This window comes from Papaver somniferum, chromosome 10 (assembly GCF_003573695.1).
Source record: "Papaver somniferum cultivar HN1 chromosome 10, ASM357369v1, whole genome shotgun sequence".
Classification (NCBI taxonomy): Eukaryota; Viridiplantae; Streptophyta; class Magnoliopsida; order Ranunculales; family Papaveraceae; genus Papaver; species Papaver somniferum.
In genome coordinates this window covers 106,245,757-106,257,285 of record NC_039367.1, presented here as the reverse complement: position 1 = coordinate 106,257,285, position 11,529 = coordinate 106,245,757, and the positions used below count along the sequence as shown (strand labels likewise).

Sequence of the window (11,529 nt, the reverse complement as noted above, 5' to 3'; positions counted from 1 at the left end):
ATGAATAAGAGAAAACGTCTCTCGAATTCATCATCTCTCGAATCAGCGCCGTTCTTCTGGTGCAGTTCCATTTTTGCTGATGGTGATGATGGTGGTGGGAGAAGGAGACAGAAGAAAGAAGAAATCAGAGAAGAAGAAGAAAAGGTCGAAGGGTATGTTTGGCTTTTTTAAAAGTAACAAAAACTAAGTTTACACATTATTATTTGGCTTGGAATTTTTGTCCCAGTTTTATTTGAAACGGTTTTTATTTGGTAGAAATAATATGACCGGTTTTTTCTTATCACTAATTTGTTCACCTAGGGGTTTTGTCACTAGTTCTGTTTATTTCAATAGTTTTATAAATCTTTGAACAACCAAAATCGGTTTACGTAGCTATTTTACTCTTTCAACTCCTATATGGATTCTAATTCCTCACAGTCTATCAAACTCATATATGTAAATATAATCACATATGTTTGACAAAACATAATTGAAAGAACTAACAAATCAAACCAATAAAAAACATAGTAATAAAGTTAAGAACCACCAATGAAAAGGACAAAGAACCAGCATCAAGTACATCCAAAATAAAAACAGAAAATAGTTAAAGAATAACACCCAGGAAAAAGACAGTCATTTCATTACTAATATTTCCTACGGGGAAAAATCAGTAGAGTCATGACCGTATCAATAAAAATTTCTTCCTTTCACCTTCTTAGCAGCATCTTCTTCTTCTAACATCTTTTCGTAAGATCTAAACCATCCCAATCTTCTACCGTCTTTTAGTAAGAACGAAACCATCCCCATATTCTTTCTATACAGAAGTACGATTTTGCTCAACTATTATTTCAAGTTCCTCCAAAAACATTTCATCAATTAATATCTTAGCTTTCTCCAAGAATGGTATCACTCCAAATCCAAGCTTGTACGTGTTTTCCTCTATCTTTTCCTTTTTCTATCGATATCCAAACTTGTACTGCTTCGCTTTATCTTCTTCCTTTTTCTATCTTCTTCGTAGAAATCTGCCATCGTATGCTCAGACATCAATATTGGTAATTACCTCGGGCGCTTTCTGTTCCACTGTATCATTGCTCAAGTAAATCTGTTTCTCAGGCTTTGATCAGATAACCAAGACTGTTCCCATGTTCCTTTGCTAACTTACCTGAACATGTAATTCAAGGCACGACTATTAGTAGGAGTGTCCATAGCTAAATCCTTCTCACAAAAGACATTAATTATCTAGGAAAATGCACCATATGTAGGTTAAATTTCCATGACGTATACACCACTGATAGATTTAAAAACTAAGCTGCAAAAACTACATGGACATCTGCTACTCATGGATAGTCTCTAAACAAATTTCCTTGAATAATCTTTTTGCATTTTAGGTTTGGTACCATGGTTGTGGCGAGGCAGTACAAATTCTGGAAAAATACATACATATAAAGACCTCTAGAATACCGATAGAACCTTAGATAAGTAAATTACGTGCAAACTTTTAGTTTCACCTAGAAATTGCCAGTTTTACGTGTAGTAGTTCCTTAGGAAACTAAACACAGGTCTGATGAAAATAACCAATGAGGTGTAGTTTTTAGACTAAGAAATAGGTAGATCAACTTTAAGGCTAGTGATCGATTAAGAAATAGGTAATCATATATGTGGTTCACTAAAATTGGTATAAAATGCCTTTATCGCTAACAGGTAGGTTAAATTTATTGTTAGCGATCGATGAAATAAAGACTAGAAAGCATAATGTGTTTAAGGAAACCAAGGATTATTTATTGCTAGAGAATAAATTCATGTATGTTCTGTTAGAGCGCACCAAACTTAACTTTCTAAGAGTAGGCAAGTCTGCTAATACCTTACTACCTCCGTTTCAAAATAATAGTTTACACACAAACCTGCCTATTATTTTGAAAAAGGGAGTACTTGCATACCTGTACACCCCCGCTCCATAACTCAACATTGATTCTATAAGTTGCGGCACGTCCCACTTGCGAGAGACATTATAAGTGGCAATTGGCACACAGTTCAAGAAACTTACACTCAGTTATACACTCAACACCCTGCAAAAACTACCAAGAAAAGGGATGTTAGCTTTAAAGCATATTCTGCTGCTTGTAGGTTTCTGATGACCCTGTCCACCTGTCTCTGAGAACCCACACCCACCGTTGACATTTCTACCTGTGAGGGAAAAAATATTAGCATTTTGAGTACATCTAGAAACAATCCAAAATGCCTCAATCCAAACCTTAGACGTGTAATGAAGCACCCGTGGAACTTGATAAATAAAATGAACAATTTATAACCATGTAAATAAAGTATATGGGGTCTGATGAGAAGGAATAAGGCTACCACAGCTGGATCTGCAGAGACGATAAACTACCTCAGCTAGCTATCTGTAAACATATTAATTTCCACTGAAGTCCACTTCAGTAGAAGGGTGATAAATAATAAGTATTGGTAACGCACAAAGAACCAAGTAAGCTTAGCTGCACAAAAATATGTATAACCATAGGGACCACCACTATCAGTGGGAGTCGAACCCATGACCACATGGTTCAAACCCATGCGCTCTTCCGAATGAGCTTAAGATGGCTAGTGGGACTGGCGACACATGAGGAATGACAAAGCGATCAGATTCATGATCATGTATTTCGGGTTATTATACTGTAGAATTTTCATAGCATCAAAACAACGTACAATTACAATAATAAATATGGATTGATGTCTGTCATACTCACTGCTCTACTCTTGCAAGGATTTACCAATTGGTGTGAAAGCAAGCAACAACCTTACGAAATACAGCCTAAACAACAAAAATAAGAACAGGTCAAGAAGGGTTCCTCATAACATCTCTTTCATATGCAAAAAATTACGCCAGCATCCTCTTCAAATGTAAACATGTTATAGTTTACAGTGATATTGAACATTACAGCTATTCAAGTTTGCTTGAAATGTACAAAAGAACTTACACATGGCTTAACTAAGGTATCCGTATCAGGTGCTAGCTAAAAACATATAAAAGTATCAAGTATAATTTCACTACCCCATAGTCTATTCTTGTTACATGGTAACAATGAGAGACCATTACTTTGATCCTAAGATGCTCAACTTACTGAAGAGGATTATTATACCTAATGGATATGCCATATAAGACTCATTTTGGAATGAAGACACTAATGAGCTGTGTCGACTCACTTCCTTGTCTGTTGTACATATGTAACAATGGATCATTGATATGGATAAAGTATCAGTTAATACACTGCTCCTAAGGTGCTTAGCTTACTGAGGAGGATCATTTTACCTAATGGTTATGCAACATAATGCTTATTTTGTTGCATTTTAGAATCTGAACAAACTATCTTATAGTCGAGATATAAGAATTTGTATATGATTCAGAAATTAAAACCTAAAAAATTAAAACAAACCTAAAAATTTCAAAAATCCCTTCAAACATTATAAGTTTTCAGACCCACTTCACTGTTTTAGAAACCAAACAAATCAAAACAATGTAAAACCCACAGAGACAAAAAAGCATAAAACCCTTGAAAATCCTTAAAATAGAAGTCCAAGAAATCAATATGTTCCAAGAGGATTTGAACCAAAATGTAACACTTAACCATCAGTGAACATGAAACACATTAGTAAATATAAAAAGATGACGACACTTGAGATCATTGAGCCTGTGACTTTTACGTACTGGCATGGACAATCAGCTCACTATCCCTAAACCTGTGATTTTTATGTATCTCATGGATATTTATCTCACTGAATCTGTGTTTTGCACTACTAAAATAAACTTCAGCGCCTTAAACATCACCCAATATCATATTTCATGCAAGCAGTTGAGTGGAGCTAGGGTTGTTTAGTCGCTGTAAGTTTTGACGGGAAACTACAATATCAATCTTAATATTAAGTCAGGCTAAATATTTGAATTGTTTTTAAAAATCCCCAACCAAGAGACTACCGCGTCAATTTTGAATGGAAGTTTTGTCATGTGCAGTATTATATATATGAAACATATATACACAACAATTACCATTAACTAAAAGCTCTTATCAACAAACAACCAAATACCTGAAAGCAGCATAGGCTAGATACATGTAGACTTAACATAGAAACAGATGGTACCTGTGAGTAAAGTTCTCCTAACTGGAATTATGAAAATTACTACCTATGACCACCACAACACACTATGTCCATGCATGAATCTTAATTCCCAGGTAAGGTTAATCATTCACTTATTGCAGAAACAGTTTAGTAGAAGCTTACACTCGGTTATATCCTGAAGACCCGGCAAAAAATACCAAAAAAAGTAATGTTCAGCTACTAGACATAGAACATGCAAAATTTCTGCTAGTTGTTAGGTTCCTCGTGACCATGGCCACCCATGCCCACGGTCTCTGAGAACCCACCAGTGAAATTTTTACCTGTAAAGGAAAAAAAAATTAAACGTTGAGTACCTCTGAAAACAATCCAAGACGGCTTAATTGGATAAGAACTCCACTTCAATATAAGAAGTATAAGAGGCCTGATAAAAGAAATAAAACTACCATAAATAATGAACAACCTCAGTGGATGTGATGAATGTGATAAGTAATAAGATTTGGTACCGCAGGAAGAACCATGTTAGAGTAGCTGCACCCTAAAGTGCGTACAATTATAGGGTCTCTCCGCCATCTGTTGGAATCGAACCCACGACCACATGGTACAAAGTTCAAACCCATGCGATCTTCCAGCTGAGCTAAGATGGCAAATAGTAATACATGGAAATTGAATGAGCTCTGGTAGAGCGATGAGATTCATAATCGTATATCATATTGGGTTACTATATTGTAGTATCTTCACGGAACAAAAATTGAATTCATTATGACTTAAATATTCAACATTAGAAAATCAGTCTAGCATCACAATAAACTTATCCAACAACCAAAGGAACCGAACACTTGGCAATTTCATTTAGAAAAATTAGTTCTGCGTTCACTATCTGCATCAAAATCGTGTTAATAGACAACACAATCATACCATCATTGGAATTTCGATCCATTACAACTATGGAAATGATATAGCTTTCTGGATGGTCTAGGAAGTTGAACATATTTAATACAAAAAGTAAGTATTTAAGGAGAACGGGATTCTCATATCTAAGAGATGCAAAGGAAAAGTCATTTGTTCATAAATCTAGAGTTAACTATACCAATCAACCGTACTTAAAGCAATTTGGCATACCTTGGCTATTGAAAGATAATTTTTCTTCTCGAAGATATAAAATTACCTGCATATAATAGAGTATAATTTTGGTAAGATAGCGTCAACGACGAAGGAAATGCAAAAAATATGCTACCAAGCCTCCCAGGGATTAATCCATGGTTGAATACCATCTTCCGATTGAGATATCTCCACTGTAACGGCAGCTTGATATTGGATTGCTTCACCTGCTTCAACCATTGAGCACATAAGTAACGATAAATGGAGAATAATTAAGGCCAATTTGTTAGGTTCAAATTTGAAATTCCCTGAGAAGGAACTTGATGCTCCTGCAAAGAAATAAAAAACCCAAATCAGTTATTCATACTAATATATCAACTTTGTTTCCAATTTCAGTTGCAAATTTCGGTTCAAGTTGAAGAAGTGTGTCACAAAAATTTGCTAAAACATGAACCGATTTGCTCGTTATGGAAGCCTAGTAAGATCCTACATTATACAGGTTCATACCAATAGAAAGCTTACCCAAACTTTTCTGACTAAAGTTTCTAGAGTGAGAAGAATAAACCAAACGAAATCAACTTTCAATTTACTAATTCAATAACTACGTTTGCAAGATGAGCTTTCAGTTCATAAACTGTGTAACCCTAAATAATTGAAATTATACCCGACCTAAAGATCACCTTCAGATGACCAAAGCTCTATACAAATTCCACAGCACAGACATCATCCATCTGGCTTCCTAGAAGAAGAACCAAAGAGCCCATTTATCAGAAATTCATAAAAAGAGAACTGAAACGAAGGAATTTAAACCCAATTTGATTTCCATCAATCAGCCTACAAGAGAAGCAAAAAAACAAAAGAAAGAGCTTACAAATTAAAAACTCTAGGGTTTCCACATATTTACCTTCTTCTTATTTCCTGTCATCTTCTTTGAAATTCAACTTTTCCTCCTAAATTTCCTGCAAACACAAAGCACATAAAGGAAACATAAACCGCATTGAGGTGAGACCCAAGAGTCCAGGTAGAAGAATATAATGGAGGAACACTTGATGGTGATGTGAATTGAGTTTTTCTTCTCTTCCTTGTTGAATATGAAACCCTTATGGTTCACTGTAATGAGTAATTAGTTTCTTAGGCCAGTTCCTATGGCTGTGGAAAACCAAAAAGTTTGCCATTTTGCACCCACTGGCAAACCGGCCTGGCTAAGTGGCAAATTTGCTACTTAGCTTGTCAGGTCAAGTTTCTACCGAGCGGCCAACTTGTCAGGTCAAGTTTCTACCGAGCGGTCGAGACTCGACCGTTCGGTCAAGTCTACACCGTTAGGTGTTTACTACACCGCTAGCAGCTCTTATAAGATCTGTCGGTCTAGTTTACACCGCTGAGCAGAATCTGATCCAACGACCATAAATTTTCCCCCCTATAAATACCACATTCCTCTACCATTTTAACTCACACCTTCTTCCTATTTTCTTAGATTTTCCAATGGCTCAAAACATGTCTATGGCTCAATCCATAGAAGAGCAACATGCGGCCGAAAATCAAAGAGTTACACTTCGAGCTAGTGTGCAAAATGAATTAAGAAGAGCAAATAGTTGGAGAGTTGCACAACAACGCAATTTTAGCACGTCAGAAGATGAATGCATCTGCAGGAATTATGTTTTCTATACTAATCATCCAATCCATGATGGCGCATTACGGCTTGTTCCATTTTGGGAACGCGTTTTAATGAAATTTGAAGAAGAAGAAACAACGAACCTCAACAATCGCAATTCGATGGTGTTGGCGCTCGGTTCTCTATAATTTCCAAGAATGTTAACAAGTATATTGGTATGATAAGGGAAGAGGCTCGAAACATGAGAAGTGGTGAAACCCTGCTGGAGATTGATCAAAGATGTCGTGCAAAGTGGCTCCGTGACAACGGAGAAAAGTTCCGATATGCAAGTTGTCATGAAATCTTAAAAGTGTTGCCCCAATTTAATCTAGCTTATCAATTCTAAGTTCTCAATTTTAAGTTATGTAGAAAACTTTAAATGGAGATTATTATTTATCAAACAAAAGTGCAATAACATTAACGATTTAAACAAACCAGGATTCGTATTAACGACTAACAAAACTCTCAAACTAACGATTACCACCAAATACATAATCCCCTAAACCTGTCGGATCTTGTGAAAACTCATTATTTGGACTCAGCGATGGTGGTTGAGTAGCATCAGGTGATTCATAACCTTGAAATGGTACCGGAGTCATTGGAGGTGCTTGAAATTGGTGAAATGCTGAACTTGTTGGGGTATAAATTACGGATTGCCTAAATGCATCCAAATTGACGTGTCCACCACCAGGAGTAAGTACAAGACCTTGAGGAATGAAACCAAGAGGAGAATGGAAATCCGTCTCCAAGTTTGCTGCTGTTGGTAGTAGCTGAGTCTCTTCCACCATAGTCTCTTCTATCGGAGTGTGATGACAACTTCTACGACCTCCACGACTTCCACTTGCACGACTTCTTGTATTGCTCTCACTCGGAATTTGAGAACTTGACCCTAAGGGTGTCTCAGGCAATTCATAACTCAATTCACAACTCATACTCTCCCTCAAAGCCTGCATCTGAATCAAGTGAAAATTGCGGAATTGATTGGTAAAAAGCGCAAAATTGTTCAACACGGTCTGATACTCTTCTTTTGTTGCCACCACATTATTGTATGGATAACTCATATGCATACCTTCACTAGTAAGTGGAACTGTAACAACATCTCCACTTGGTGATAAAGTCTGGACTTCCCAAGATAATGGAGGCATATGTGACGACCCCATTTGATTGGTAGGGTACGTACATGGTTCGCCCGTCGGTGGTGGGGGTTGGGATGGAAGATCTGTAAGTGGAAAATTCCCAATTGCTGGAAAGTCAACATTACCTAAGTTTTGTGGATGAACAACAATATTTAGCACGCATACCTTTTGGAACCAACTGTAGTAATCATAGTCATTTTCTGGTACTTGGATCAAATCATCAGCTTCTTCCCAAGGTTGTCCATTATTTATCAACTATATCCAATCATCATGTGAAATAATTGAAGTTGGAAAAGGGTTGATTGCTTTTACCTTTCTTCCTTGTAGATGAAAAAGATGTCTTTCTCTGTAGTACCAAATACCCTGACCACTAACTGGACTGTAAAACACAAGTCGCTTAAGGCTTAACTGAAGCATGGCTTGTGCCACTGGTTCATTGAACTCATCAATTACTAAATACGGCGCTGGCGTAATGTTGATACTAGTTATGCACACTTGTTGCATCCTTTGCATAGAAGCAACATTTTGACTATCGTTAATCTGGCCATTCCAATTATCAGCTTTGTACTTGTACACGACTGGAAAAATTAATCGTTTATCGTGAAGATCAGGTTCGCCGACCGTAAAGTAAGTATACCACCAATACTGAAAAATAACATTGACGAAAGTTGATGTGTTAGTACATTCACCATTGAAAAATAACATTGATCAATCTAATAAATAGTTTTTACCTCCAATACGACCCAAAATGCATTTAATCTATCTGTCTTCTTAATTGAGCAATCACCGAGACATATGTAGAGCTCAGCTAAAATTGCAGAACCCCAATCATAATTTGGAGCTTTACTTAAATCTTCTAAAGATTCCAGAAAACCAATTAATGACACTGTGCTAGCATTGGGGAAGAAAAACTTGGCCTAACATCCATAATACAAAAATCTGTTCAAGCTTGGGATAATCTTCAGCTCTGTTTATCCCCTTGGCATGGTAACAACTCAAAAAAAGCCTTCAACCCAGACACTCTTAATCCATATGAGTGTAAGTCTCTGGATTCTGGCTTTCCTCCAGTATCATTTGAGTACAAGCGGAGTAATTATTTCCATCTTCCTTATGATATCCACTTTAATTGGTTAAATTGTACTATTTCACCCTCACTTTTTACTCCAGTCAACATATACAAATCTAATGGTGTGAACCCTAAAAACAACGTGGTCATAAAATTAAAGTTTGTATGTGGAACTAAAATTTGTATCAAACTAAAAAATTTAATCTTTAAAAATTAAACTATTGAATGGAAGTAATAGAATTTACCACACTCGAAATCCTTAAAAAAGAACGTATTTGCAGTGTTCCACCAACGTTCACAAATAACTCGCGCGATTTGAGTCTTGTGGTTTTTTACTTTCATGAAATATAAATGCTGCCAAGGATATCTTCTCAAGGATTCTTGAACAGGTTCGGGGAGTAACTCATAAATTTCACTTAGCTCAGACCACCCACCTCTAAATTTAGGTAACAAAACTCGCTCGAGATGGTTACATAAATGCGTAGATGTTACACCAGATCCTACCAGTTTCCTAACATTTGCGAACTCGTGCTCTTTATCCTGAACCCATACGATATCACTATCTGCAACAGATTTTACTTTTTCTTTTCCTTTGTCTATATTTTTTGGAACTACTCATTTTCTAAAAATCGCTCTGCTCTGCTCTCTAGAGAAGGGAAGAAAGAAAAAAAATTTGTGAATGAAAACTTAAGGGAATAGGGGTATTTATAGGCGGTAGAGCACCGACCGTGGACGGTCGAGATTAAACCGCTAGAGGTGTAATCTAGACCTGGCGGTCGCTAGTACACCTCTAGCGGTGAGCGTTGGAGACTCGATCGCTTATCCTTTTCCCCATAGTAGCGTGGTCAGTTTGCCAGGCCACCTGGCATGACAAATGGGTGGGTTAGACACCCCCATAGAAACCGGCCTTAGATGAGGCAAAGAGAGAAAAGAGAGTGTTTGAGAAATCTGTATAATTAGGCTTTCTATGACGCATACTCCCCACAACTACATATTACCGAAGTTTCCTAGCCGTCCAAGCAAAATCTCCATCTGCAGCTTCCCGACCGCCAGATCGAGTCCCCGTTAAATCTTTCCCGTTTAACTATTAGATCAAAGTGCGCCTTTTTTTTATAACATTGCCTAGGTATCACCGGGGCCTTACGGCTCCGGCTCAACCTCTCTTTTTAGTCTTACGCGTAGATATTTATCTCTTCGTAACAATATATGAGAAAAAACTACAACCTAGTTAATGTAGCCAAATACTTTCAAAAATACTACAACGTATTTATTTATACAATAGATAATTTATACAATTCCATGATGAAACTACGCATTTTCTACAATATCACTAAACACCTAATTACATTAGTACTAATAGAATCAGTCCATGTTTGTTATTCAGGCTCAAAGTTCCAGAAAAAATATTTCTCGAAAGAAAATATCAATCACTTGATTTAATTTCATCAATATTTATCCCTAAATAGTTTTAAAAACAGTCACCGTTACTGAAGACCGAAATAGAGAAATCAAAAGAACAGATGGATCCATAATTTGTACGTAAGGCTAATAACGATGAGAGAGAGAAAAAAAAGGTGACATATTTCTCTACCAAACATATTTCAGTATATTTAGAGAATGATACAGAACCGAAGTGCTCAAATTAGGTCAACTCCATGAAAAACTAAATTGTTGGTGATTTATTTTGAAAGTACAATATGGTAGTATTTTTTTAGCAAAACATATGTGATTTATTTATAACATGTGATTACGAGCCTAATCTGGTCAAGCGAAGGCGAGACTACACAAAGGACATGTAGTATAGTGTAGGGACTACAAAAACGTGACACTAATGCATCAATATGTCTAAACTCCTAGTTTATCTAAAACAATTGGTATATCAGCCTGCTTAATTTGGAATTTAAACAGTATTTCAATTTATAACCAACTGTCATTGTTTAGAAGAGAACAAATTACTTAGACCCTCAAGATCTTCACATATTATAAGACCATTACTGATGCGGTATGTTTTAAAAAATACATGCCGACATGAAAAAATAATGAAACATTGTTTCTGCTTATCACCTGAAGATTGGTACGCATGCTTCAAGAAATAAGAAAGATTGGTATAATATTTCAAATAGAAAAAATTAGATCAGTTTTTTTAAAGAAATAACTGATTATTGCATACTTAAAAGTGCATATGATAAGGTGTTACATATTCATACCAATTATAGTATACAAAAACAATAATACATGAACGACATGAAAACAACCATAAATTTTAACGTAAAACGTAGTACGACATTACCTTTTAATCCTATTTGACTTCTTCTAGTCATTTAACCAGAAAAAAAATCTACATGTCGACTTTGAATTGCGCTTGACTTCTTATATTATTTCTTCAATTTTATAGACTATAAAACATTCTTTGCATATTTTCATTCTTTCTCGACAAACTCTATCCATGCTGACATTGTATTTTTGTCTTAGATGTTCTTTGAATG

General features: G+C 36.1%; 1 long non-coding RNA gene and 1 other non-coding gene across 7 annotated transcripts; both read right to left on the bottom strand.

Moving 5' to 3' along the window:
• Positions 1-458: 458 nt before the first annotated feature.
• Positions 459-6,263, bottom strand: LOC113318885. Of its 6 annotated transcripts, XR_003344939.1 has the most exons (7): positions 6,095-6,263; positions 5,860-5,929; positions 5,361-5,519; positions 5,212-5,257; positions 4,255-4,721; positions 1,917-2,788; positions 459-1,141 (listed from the first exon to the last, which is right to left on the bottom strand). It is a non-coding gene; the product is annotated as an uncharacterized LOC113318885 (long non-coding RNA). The 6 variants fall into 6 exon arrangements; XR_003344937.1 differs by having other exon boundaries at positions 4,255-4,412; positions 4,553-5,519; XR_003344938.1 differs by having other exon boundaries at positions 5,212-5,519.
• Positions 4,657-4,736, bottom strand: TRNAQ-UUG. Its single transcript is given in 2 exon segments — positions 4,657-4,692; positions 4,700-4,736. It is a non-coding gene; the product is annotated as a tRNA-Gln (tRNA).
• Positions 6,264-11,529: the final 5,266 nt, after the last annotated feature.